The following is an 11,164-nucleotide window of genomic DNA, read 5'->3' as shown; positions in this document are numbered from 1 at the left end:
AGAACGCTAGCACAATGGTTTGGGCCAGAGCTGATCTTTTTTGGTACTGTGGAGATAGAACACTGCATATTAGTCTACCTCCAGATTGGTCTGGAACCTGCGCAATGGTTAGGTTAGGGGTACCCTTATTCCTTTTGGGAGAACGGCGACAGGGAATAAATCCGTATACACGAATTCGTAGGGATTTGTTTGATGTTACATCTGGCTCAACCACTTACATAGATGCAATAGGTGTTCCCCGTGGTGTACCTGATGAATATAAATTAGCAGACCAGATAGCAGCAGGGTTTGAGAATCTCCCAATTATCGGGGTTTTATTCCCAGTTACGCCGAATAAAAACGTTGACCGAATTAATTATGTACATTACAATGTACTTAGGCTCGCTAATAGAACTAGAGACGCGGTGGCAGGACTTTCTGAACAATTGGCAGCAACCTCATTGATGACAGTTCAAAATAGAATGGCCTTAGATATGTTGTTAGCAGAAAAGGGGGGAGTGTGCTCTATGTTTGGAGATCAATGTTGTACGTTCATCCCCAACAATACGGCACCTGATGGTTCGGTCACTAGAGCCTTGGAAGGACTAAGAATCTTGTCTGACGAAATGCATGAACACTCGGGTATTTACAATCCTCTAGGAGGACTGTTCGATTCATGGTTTGGGAAATGGAAGGGATTAATTGCCTCTATGTTTATGTCCCTCGGGGGTATGATTATTGTGTTAGTGTTGTGCGGATGTTGTTGTATTCCCTGTATTAGATCTTTGTTAAACAGGGTAATTATTACAGCAATTGAAGGGAAGGCTCCCCCGTCTTACCAGATGTCACAGATGGAGACGGAAACCATGGCTTTAGCAAGGAGGGAGGACTATGCATCAGAGAGTGAATATGATATATAGAACTGGTTGGTTGGTCTCATTTTCATGAGACCAAAAGGGGGACTTGTAAATATATTTCTTACTTTAAAAACGGAAGGCTGGCTGTGACTCTGGATGGATTCAGTATTTAAAACTGTGGTGGCTCTGTAACTCAAGCAGGGGGCGTGGCCACGTGACGTTTCCATTTTGAACTCGGAAGAGTGCGGGGCGTGGCTACGTGACGTCCCCGTCTCGCACCCGGAAGAGTGCGGACTGGTCACGTGACGTCCCGTCTCGCACCCGGAAGAGTGCGGACTGGTCACGTGACGTCCCGTCTCGCACCCGGAAAGTGCGGACTGGTCACGTGATGTCCCGTTTCGCGCCCCGGAAAAGTGCGGACGATCACGTGACGTCCCGTTTCGCGCCTCGGAAGTGGGTCAAGGAGGCCACGTGATGCCCCATTTCGCGGGCAAAAGAAGGTCACGTGGGGTCGGACAGCTAGGAATGTAAGAAGGTGGGGAAAGGAGTCAGACTAACACCCAATCAGAAGATAATTCTACCTCAGTGTTTATATGACGTTTTTTATTGTATAAAAGACTGGGGCAGGGACAAAACGAGGTCTTTTTCTTTTTGAACTGGCATACTTTTGTAGTTTGTCAGGGACAAAGAGGTTTAGACCCAGAGCTCTGAATGCTTTGTTCACTTACTGTGTAAAATAAATTAAGAGTGTGAGACCGAATATCTTCTCCTATTGCTTCATTTAAAAGAACACGCAGGACTTGGCTCACACATAGAAGAAAGTAAGTTTGTAGATTGAGCCAAAGTCCAACACTTTGTAGGCTAATGGGGAACCCCCTTGGAACTGTATAAGTGGTCATTGTCACAAACAAATATGTAAATGAGGGCAGAAGATCCTATTTTGAAATTAAAGTAAGGTGTCAAATATCTACCATTGCCCAAGGTGAGTTATCTCAGATGATCATGTGTTTATCAGCTCATTATCTGTGCAAGCGAGATGTAGTGCGAGTTACTTGATGAATCACATAATCACATAATGAACAAGCTGGTCATTCCCCCCACTAATGGGGCCTTCTTGAGTTGACAGTTCTGCTGCCATGTTTGAAAGCCAACTAGACACCACGACAGACACTGTCTGCTAAGAATTTTTCCTCATCCTATGGTGTTTGCTCTGAGAGCCACAGAAATGCCTGCAAATAAATCTAAGCTTTGAGGTTTACTGAAGCTATTTTTCTGATAAAGGCTGGATGGGATGACCGAAAGAAGGTTAAACCTGTTCTTAGGTGACTGCATCAGGAGGCAAGCCCAACAAATCCATCCAGCCTGAGCAGAGCTCACAATGTTGTCAGTGTCGTTGGCCCCAACAAAGGATTGGCAAGCATTGCTGGACAAAACTCAATGTTTTTCTCTGCTCTGTAAGGACAAATGGTACTGTCTTCTCTCTGCTATCTCATAATCAAAGCAGTAACACTCTAACTCTGCCATGCATCTTACAAAGACTTGCATGCGAGCCCTGAAACCATGATGCATCATGCACATCATATCCAGTCAATGCTAATGCCAATTTATCCTTTCAAATGACTAACACTTCTGCACTTCCTATCTCTCACTGGGGGGATTGCTTTACTGTCTGGCATGGTTATGCATGCTCACAAACTGCTTCTGCACCCATTCCTGTCACATCATTATGTTTTTCCAGTACATGCAGTGGGTTTGCCAAGTACGATGCTACTGCATGCACCACCTCTGACATCGATGTATCACAGCTCCATAGAGTGACATGTACCATCTCTATTCTTGACTCTTCATTTTTTTTTCTCCAGGCACATGCTCCTGCCTTTCCTTCTTCACTAAACATTCCCTTCCAGATTCAAGCTGTCTTGCTTTACATTTAAAATATCATTGTGAGAGAAAAGCTGCTTGTTCCTGCTGGCTGAAGTATGACTTGCAAAGCTAATTCTGGTATGTCACCATTACCCAGTTGTATGGGGTGATGGTTCAGAATATATGCCTTCGACAACATGGAGTTGATGACTGCAATTGTAGCAGTTCCATTAAAGTCGGAGAGAAAGATTACTGTCTTGAGCTTAATGTACTCACCCGAATTGGAGGTAGATGGCCCCACTTCAGGCATGCATTTAGTTTATGCAGTTAAGTTTCTGGAGCATTGAGTATCTTTACATTAATTGTAAAGTGAAAATTAATTCTGGCAAATGAGGTAATTACAGTAATGCAAATGCATAGACATATGCTTCTCACCATCTGATGGCCTCCGATCCCAGCATCCAAGAAGCGATTATTAATTACATATTAACTCTCAATTGATCTAATTTTTGGTCTCTTACCCTACTAATTCATTATACTCGTCTTTTTCAGGAAATAAAAATATCCAGCGTAACTGCCATTTTTACCAAGCAAGCTGTCTTTAACAGTGAATACTTCCAGTCTCCATGCTGTGAGCAACTGTCCAGTGCAGATCAGCTGAGTCAGTGAAACTGACAGACTGGGAAGGCTTTAAAGAGTGAAGCTGAAGAAGTCAAGCCAATTCCAAGTGGACGCTGATGTTCATAACCCTTCCTCTGAAAGAGTGCTTTCATTATTTGCAGGTGATTACTAACTTCTTCCCTGAATCCTAAGCTGCATGTTCTGCTATGGGCCTTCATTGTAGGACAGGAAGCCTGTGTAGTCTTCCTTCCACTCTTTCTCCTCAGCTATAATCTATTCCATAGGGCAAAGGAAACAGGTAGCAAGATCCACCTTTCTATAAGGTGAGAAAACGTGTCCAAACATTGGATCAGTTGTCTCAAAATGTATGAATGTTAGTACCTTGGGAGGGTCAGGCTTTCTTTAACAAGTTGATGCTGTCATCTTCAACCCTCCAGAATAAGACTTCCCTTCCCAATGGATAAGCTGAGCATGTATTGCTGGTGGTAGACAATGTGCCTATCATTGGAGGGCTCATTCTCCCTTCACTCTATTTCTCTTCTTTTCTCTGAGGTACTGTACTCTTTTCTCCTACAAGGAGAAAAAAGCAGAAATATTTAACTGCTCATAATAGCTTGGGTAGAGTAGAGGAAAAGACAATATTTGTGGAGGGTGACTGAGGTACAGGTGTGATAGGACAACAGTACAGCGATGAATGTAAGTACCTGTTACTCACTTCCTCCATAGGTCTTGTCCATGCATAAATGCTTAGGTGCTGGTTTTTACTTACCATCCTCAGGAAAGCATTCTAAAATAGTCCTTCACCATTCTTGCAGCCTCCAGTTCATCCATGTTTGGATGACAATAAAGAAGTTGAATGGTTTCTATAGTTTTCAGACTCTCATGTTTGAATTGCAATTTGTTTCTCATATAAAATAATGAATGCATTTTACCAAAACTTCAATGTCTGGTCCCATCATCTCTACTGCCAAGATATAAAATTGTAGATAAATGTGAGGTACTGCATTTTAGAAAGGAAAATTGGGGCAGGACTTACACAGTTAATGGTAAAGTCTTGGAGAGTATTGCTGAACAAAAAGATCTTGCAGGTTCATAGTTCCTTGAAAGTGGAGACCCATGTAGGTACGATAGTGTGGTAGACATTTGTTATCTTGCCTTTATTGAGTATAGGAGTTGGGAGGTCATGTTGCAGTCGTACAGGACATTGGTTAGGCCACTTTTGGAATACTGCTTACAATTCTGGTCTCACTGTTATAGGAAGGATGTTGTGAAACTTGAAAGGGTTCAGAAAAATTTTACAAGGAAATTGCCAGAGTTGGAGGGTTTGAGCTATAGAGAGAGGCTGAATAAGTGGGGCTATTTTCACTGGAGCATCGGAGGCTAGGGGGTGTGACCCTATAGAGATTTATAAAATCCTGAGGGAAGGTCTTTTCTCCAGGGTGGCAGAGTCCAAAACTCGAGAGCATGGGTTTAAGGTGAGTGGGGAAAGATTTAGAAGGGACTTAAGAGGCAACCTTTCATGCAGAGGGCAGTGCATGTATAGAATGAGCTGCCAGAGGGAGTGGTAGAGGCTGGTACAATTACAACATTTCAAAGGCATCTGGATGGGTATATGAATAGCTGAAAATGTGTTGCTGGAAAAGCGCAGCAGGTCAGGCAGCATCCAAGGAACAGGAGAATCGACGTTTCGGGCATAAGCCGAATGGATGGCTTTGAGGTATGTAGAGAAGAGGTGTTGGAAATCCTGGAAAAGGTGAAAATAGATAAGTCCCCTGGGCCTGATGGCATTTATCCTAGGATTCTCTGGGAAGAAAGGGAGGAGATTGCAGAGCCATTGGCCTTGATTTTTATGTCCTCTTTGTCTACTGGAGTAGTGCCAGAAGACTGGAGGATAGCAAATGTGGTTCCCTTGTTCAAAAAGGGGAGTAGGGATAACCCTAGTAACTATAGGCCGGTGAGTCTCACTTCTGTTGTGGGCAAAGTCTTAGAGAGAATTGTAAGGGATAGGATTTATGCACATCTGGATAGGAATAATGTGATCAAGGATAGTCAGCATGGTTTTGTGAAGGGCAGGTCGTGCCTCACAAACCTTATTGAATTCTTTGAAAAGGTGACGAAGGAGGTTGATGAGGGGAAAGCGGTAGATGTGGTATATATGGATTTTAGTAAGGCGTTTGATAAGGTTCCCCATGGTAGGCGACTGCAGAAAATACGGAGATATGGCATTGAGGGTGAGTTGGAGGTTTGGATTAGGAATTGGCTGGATGGAAGAAGACAGAGGGTAGTAGTTGATGGCAAAGTTTCTTCATGGAGTGCCGTCACTAGCGGTGTTCCGCAAGGATCTGTTTTGGGACCATTGCTGTTTGTCATTTTTATAAATGACCTGGAAGAGGGGTTAGAAGGTTGGGTGAGCAAGTTTGCGGATGATACGAAAGTCGGTGGAGTTGTTGACAGTGAGGAAGGATGTGGCAGGTTACAGCAGGATATAGAGAAGCTGCAGAGCTGGGCAGAAAGGTGGCAAATGGAATTCAATGTAGCTAAATGTGAGGTGATTCACTTTGGGAAGAATAACAAAAAAATGGGGTACTGGGCTAATGGTCGGATACTTGGTAGTGTGGATGAGCAGAGGGATCTTGGTGTCCATGTACACATATCTCTGAAAGTTGCCACCCAGGTAAATAGTGCAGTGAGGAAGGCATATGGCGTACTGGCTTTTATTGGTAGAGGAATTGAGTTCCGGAGTCCTGAGGTCATGATGCAGTTGTATAAGACTCTGGTGCGGCCGCATCTGGAATATTGTGTGCAGTTTTGGTCGCCATACTATATGGATGTGGAGGCACTGGAACGGGTGCAGAGGAGGTTTACCAGGATGTTGCCTGGTATGGAAGGAAGATCGTATGAGGAAAGACTGAGACACTTGGGGCTGTTTTCATTAGAGAAAAGAAGGTTTATGGGTGACTTGATTGAGGTGTACAAGATGATTAGGGGGTTAGATAGGGTTGACAGTGTGAACCTTTACCCGCGTATGGAGTCGGGTATTACAAGGGGGCATAGCTTTAAATTAAGGGGGGGTAGATATAGGACTGAAGTTAGGGGTAGGTTCTTCACTCAGCGAGTCGTAAGTTCATGGAATGCCCTGCCAGTAGCAGTGGTGGACTCTCCCTCTTTATGGGCATTTAAGCGGGCATTGGATAGGTATATGGAGGATAGTGGGTTAGTATAGGTTAGGTGGGCTTGGATCGGCGCAACATCGAGGGCCAAAGGGCCTGTACTGCGCTGTATTCTTCTATGTTCTATGTTCTATAAGCCTTAAGCATAAGCCTGAAGAAGGGCTTATGCCCGAAACGTCGATTCTCCTGTTCCTTGGATGCTGCCTGACCTGCTGCGCTTTTCCAGCAACACATTTTCAGCTCTGATCTCCAGCATCTGCAGCCCTCATTTTCTCTCTGGGTATATGAATAGGAGAGGTTTAGAGGGATATGGGCCAAATGATGGCAAATGGGATTAGATTAATTTAGGATATCTGGTCAGCATGGATGAATTGGACTGAAGGGTCTGTTTCTGTGATGTTAATCTCTTTGACTCTATTACTTTGGGTTTTTATGACTCTATAAAAACCCAAAGCTATTTACTCTGCTTTCCATGAGCAGAAAGCTCTGCACCAGGTTTACAACACCCTTCTTCAAGATAAACAGGACGGAACACATCCCTCTTAAAGGCACATTTCATCACCATATGAATTGGAAGGAGATTTCCTTTCTAATGGCACCTTCAAGAATTTGGTTGATCACCTGTTTAGTCATTTATTCTGCTTTGCAGACTGGAGAGAAAACATTTATTAGTGGGAAAACCTTTTCATTACAGTGTAGTTATGATGCATGCATCTTAGTTTATTCTCAGTGTAGCATGTTTACTGGAGGACTAAGTTAATCTGAAATGTAAGACCAAAGCTACAATGGACTCCAGTCTATAGTAGTAACCTGTGTGTACCTGACCTGATTGTGCGAATCTTCCTAAATGGTGCTGTCCTACTGGCTGCATCATGGCTGGTAGGCTGTTCACTTTAACAGCAAATCACTGCAAATGGTTTTGCAGAATGATCTTATGGAATTCTGGGATATGTGGAACTACCTTCAGACTGTACCATTCCGGTCAGCTTGCCAGCACACTTTACCATTGTCCCAGAGGACCACAGGGCTGCTTTCTCATGAGAGAGAGAGAAAGAAAGAGAGAGAGAGAGAGAGGACTGATGGTGGGTTTAACCCCTCAGGTGAGGGGTGAGATTGAGAAGGTGGGATGTTCATGGCAACCTCAGCCAGTGCTGAAACATTTGTGGCAATGAAGACACTGTCTGAGCCTGCATGGCAGAAACCATGGGTCTCATGACCTCTGGCTGATTAAGAACTCACTGATACATTAGCAATTCTCCAATTCTGTTGTAGTAGAAGTTGACATAGCAGTCATTGGACAGCCCATCCTGTGTTGATTAGACAGTGCTACCATGGAAGTATGCACCAATTCCACAGAAGGAAAGATGGGTTCCAAACTCAGTTGGATGCCTACTGCCACTTTGAAGCCAATCTCTTCTATGCTCCATGCAATGAGTTGCAGTTATTTGCAGTGGTTTCTCTAATCTGCCTTAATTTTAAGGTTGAAAATGTGTTGCTGGAAAAGCGCAGCAGGTCAGGCAGCATCCAGGGAACAGGAGAATTGACGTTTCGGGCATAAGCCCTTCTTCAGGAATTTTAAGGTTGACGTACAGGAGCAGTTGTGGGCAGTAATCTCATTCAACGCTACAGTTCACATTCAGCACATTCAGGATGGAATAAAAGGCTACAGTGAGTTAGAGCTGAGCCTACTTTTGAGTCTCACAAACAAGCCATGGAAGCAGTCAAATTTTATTTCAGTAAAATAGCACAAGCTCAATCTACAGATTTTCTGGAACTGAGGAGTATATACAAAAAGCTTAAAACTAAGCATCAAATGGAGCTTAACCATTTAAAATAATGTAATTATTTTAATAATGCAACTACAGGTAGAAGATCCTTTATCCAAACATCCAAAAACCGAAAAGCTCTGAAATCCGAAGGCTTTTTTGTGAAGTTTTTTTCTCATTAACAAGGTTGTTTGGCGAACAAACAGTTAACCAAGTCAACACCTACTCGATGTGTGTCACTCAGATGCAACATGGGACGTGTGGCCAAGCACCAACAGGCCTGGGGTTTCTCTGTGAATGCCCCCAGGTTGACACCCACTCAATGTGTGTCACACAGATGCGACATGGGAGGGTTTGGCCAAACACCAACAGGCCTGGGGTTTCTCTGTGAACATCCAAAATCGACACCCACTCGATGCGTGTCACTCAGATGTGACGTGGGGGGCATAGCCAAGCATGTTCTTAGTTAGAAGTCTGCTTCTCCGGTAAGATTTTTAATAATTTCACCATTAAACTGACACATTCTGAAAACCAAAAAATTCCGAATTTTGAAAAACAGCTGGTCCCAAGAATTTCGGATAAAGGATCTTCTACCTGTACCTAAAAAGGCTACTGAAATGAAAGTGCTGTCATTGGCAGTCGCAGAACAGTATCAAGCCTCATAACTGGACAAAGAGAACATTACAGAAGATTTTCAGTAGCCCTTTGAGGAGACAATAGTTGCTGTTGAGAAACTGACTGCAGAAAGTGATGTTGAAGTATTCAAAGTTTGGAGATCATGGTAAATTATTACTTGAGGAAAATGTTCTGCTACAATAAATAATGATAATGTTTTATTTATTTTAATCACTCATAGGACATGGGCATCGCTGATTGTCTCGCATTTTTTATTGTCCATCTGTAGTTCACCTTGAGAAGGTGGTGATGAGCTGCCTTCTTGTACCTCTGCAGTCCACAAGCTGTATGTAGACCCATAATGCCCCAAAGGAGGAAATTCCAGGATTGACTCAGCAACAATAAAGGAACGATTATATATTTTCAAGTCAGGATGGTGAGTGCTTGAAGAGGAACTTACAGGTGGTGATGTTCCTATGCATCCATTGCCTTTGTCCTTTTAGATGGAAGTGGTCATAGGCAGAGGTACTGCCTAAAGATCTTTGGTGAATTTCTTTCCAATTGAATTTTTTTCATCTGATAAAGTAACTTGAAGAAGAAAGCAATCTTTATTTATATTTGCAGTAAACTATTTTGGAAAAACAAGCCTTTAGTAATCATGGAAGTCAATTTCAGGATGAGGAAGGGAATTAGAAAACAAAATATGAAGGGAAATGCAGAATTAATCCTTCAACATCTGGCCAGTCCAAACTCTTGGATGGGATAAAGACTAGTATGCAGTGGACAGACACTAAATATCCAACAGTTGTTCGATCCTCTTTTAAATTTTCAGACTTAGGCTATTGTAAAGTCCCTAAACTTTTGTACTTCAGTGTTTTTGATTGTGGACTGAAATGGGATTAAGACTAGTTTAAAAATCAAAGAATGTTGCACATTTTGAAATCAAGTTATCTCACATTCATGGTAAGTGCTGTTTACACAGCTGTTGATTCGACCAGTGGGGCAAGTGTGGTTATGGACAAGATGCAGCCACGGGGCAGAGTATGAACAGAGATTTGGCAAGCAGCAAGTAGATGATTGGTTTGTGGACTAGCTACTATTATCAATAACACAGGCTTCCTGCTTGCAAACAACAATGCAGTTGTTTGTCAGGTAGCTGAACAGCTTAGGTATGCGAATGTTCAGGTTCAAAGCAATCAGACCTCAAGAAGGGAAGGATCTATTTTCACTCTGCATTAAAAAAAATTTCAAGCCTGAAGATAATCAGTTTATTTCCCCTAATCAGTTGCTTTATGCTGTGATTTTTAGTTAAAATGTCAAAGGCCATCATAAGTGTGAACCAGTTGTCCTGTGTATCCTGCAAGCGAGTGAAAGTACCTGCAGAAGGAAGATTGAAAAACAGCATTCTGATAAACCCTGTGGATAAGAACCACTGAATTGCTTTTCCAGTCAGCCCTTTCATCCATAATACCCATTTTCTTTTTCCTATCTGTATTGGTCTGTATGTATGCGTAGAGGGGGAGTCTTTATAATTAAATTAGAGTTTTAGCCAGAGGAGTTATATGTTGATGCTTCACAAATGTTTATTTGTATTTAAAATCTAATAATTTGTAATAAATAGCAATAATGTTAAGTACAGACACCTGATCCATCCTCTTGTCAACCTGGATCTAAAAGACAGATAAACTGGAGAATTTTGTGTACTTCTAAAAATCTTTAAATTTTATGAAGACTCCGGGAATAGTGGGGCTTGATTACTAGAGCACTACCCCAGTGATGCATAATATTAAATAGGAACTTGCTGTTGATCCTGCTTTTGAAGTTAAATCCATCTTCAATAAAGATGCTCTCCTACTTTCAGATGGAGTTCCTCAGATGTTTAATCTGCATTGGAGGGACGATAAATTGAAACAAGTTTGGAAATTATACCCACAAGAAGAGGAATTCCTACATTGCAGATTAAAGAAGTCCTTATTTCCTCATCTCCAGAATGGTCTTCAGAATGCTCTTCGTTCTTGTCGTCATCCACCAGATTCGTCCCTCGAGATAGTATTGAATAGTTCTTTAATTGTTGCATTACACAGCTCGTCAAAGAAGCTGAAGGCGATTCTTTGCTCAAGTTAGCACTTTAACCTTACCACAGTTTGTATTGCATTTCAGTTTGTTGTTCCTGACCAAGGAGCTCTGATGGTTCAGACTGTATTGAATCAGTTTTTCCTGCTTGGTCTTCACTGCCATTACATCCAGGTCACTCCAAGAATCTTGATATCAAGAGAGAAAATGGTATCGAGAA

The 11,164-nt window shown here is 42.4% G+C and overlaps 1 long non-coding RNA gene across 1 annotated transcript; it reads left to right on the top strand.

The window, feature by feature from the left end:
- Window positions 1-3,282: 3,282 nt before the first annotated feature.
- LOC122550584 (uncharacterized) lies at window positions 3,283-10,846 on the top strand. The gene is made up of 3 exons (XR_006311888.2): window positions 3,283-3,481; window positions 9,113-9,307; window positions 10,733-10,846. It is a non-coding gene; the product is annotated as an uncharacterized LOC122550584 (long non-coding RNA).
- The last annotated feature ends 318 nt before the right edge of the window (window positions 10,847-11,164 follow it).

Source organism: Chiloscyllium plagiosum, unplaced genomic scaffold, assembly GCF_037043375.1.
Source record: "Chiloscyllium plagiosum isolate Xiang-an unplaced genomic scaffold, Cpla_swu_hap1 HiC_scaffold_6, whole genome shotgun sequence".
In the NCBI taxonomy this organism is placed as follows: domain Eukaryota; kingdom Metazoa; phylum Chordata; class Chondrichthyes; order Orectolobiformes; family Hemiscylliidae; genus Chiloscyllium; species Chiloscyllium plagiosum.
This window is presented reverse-complemented; position numbering and strand designations above follow the sequence as displayed.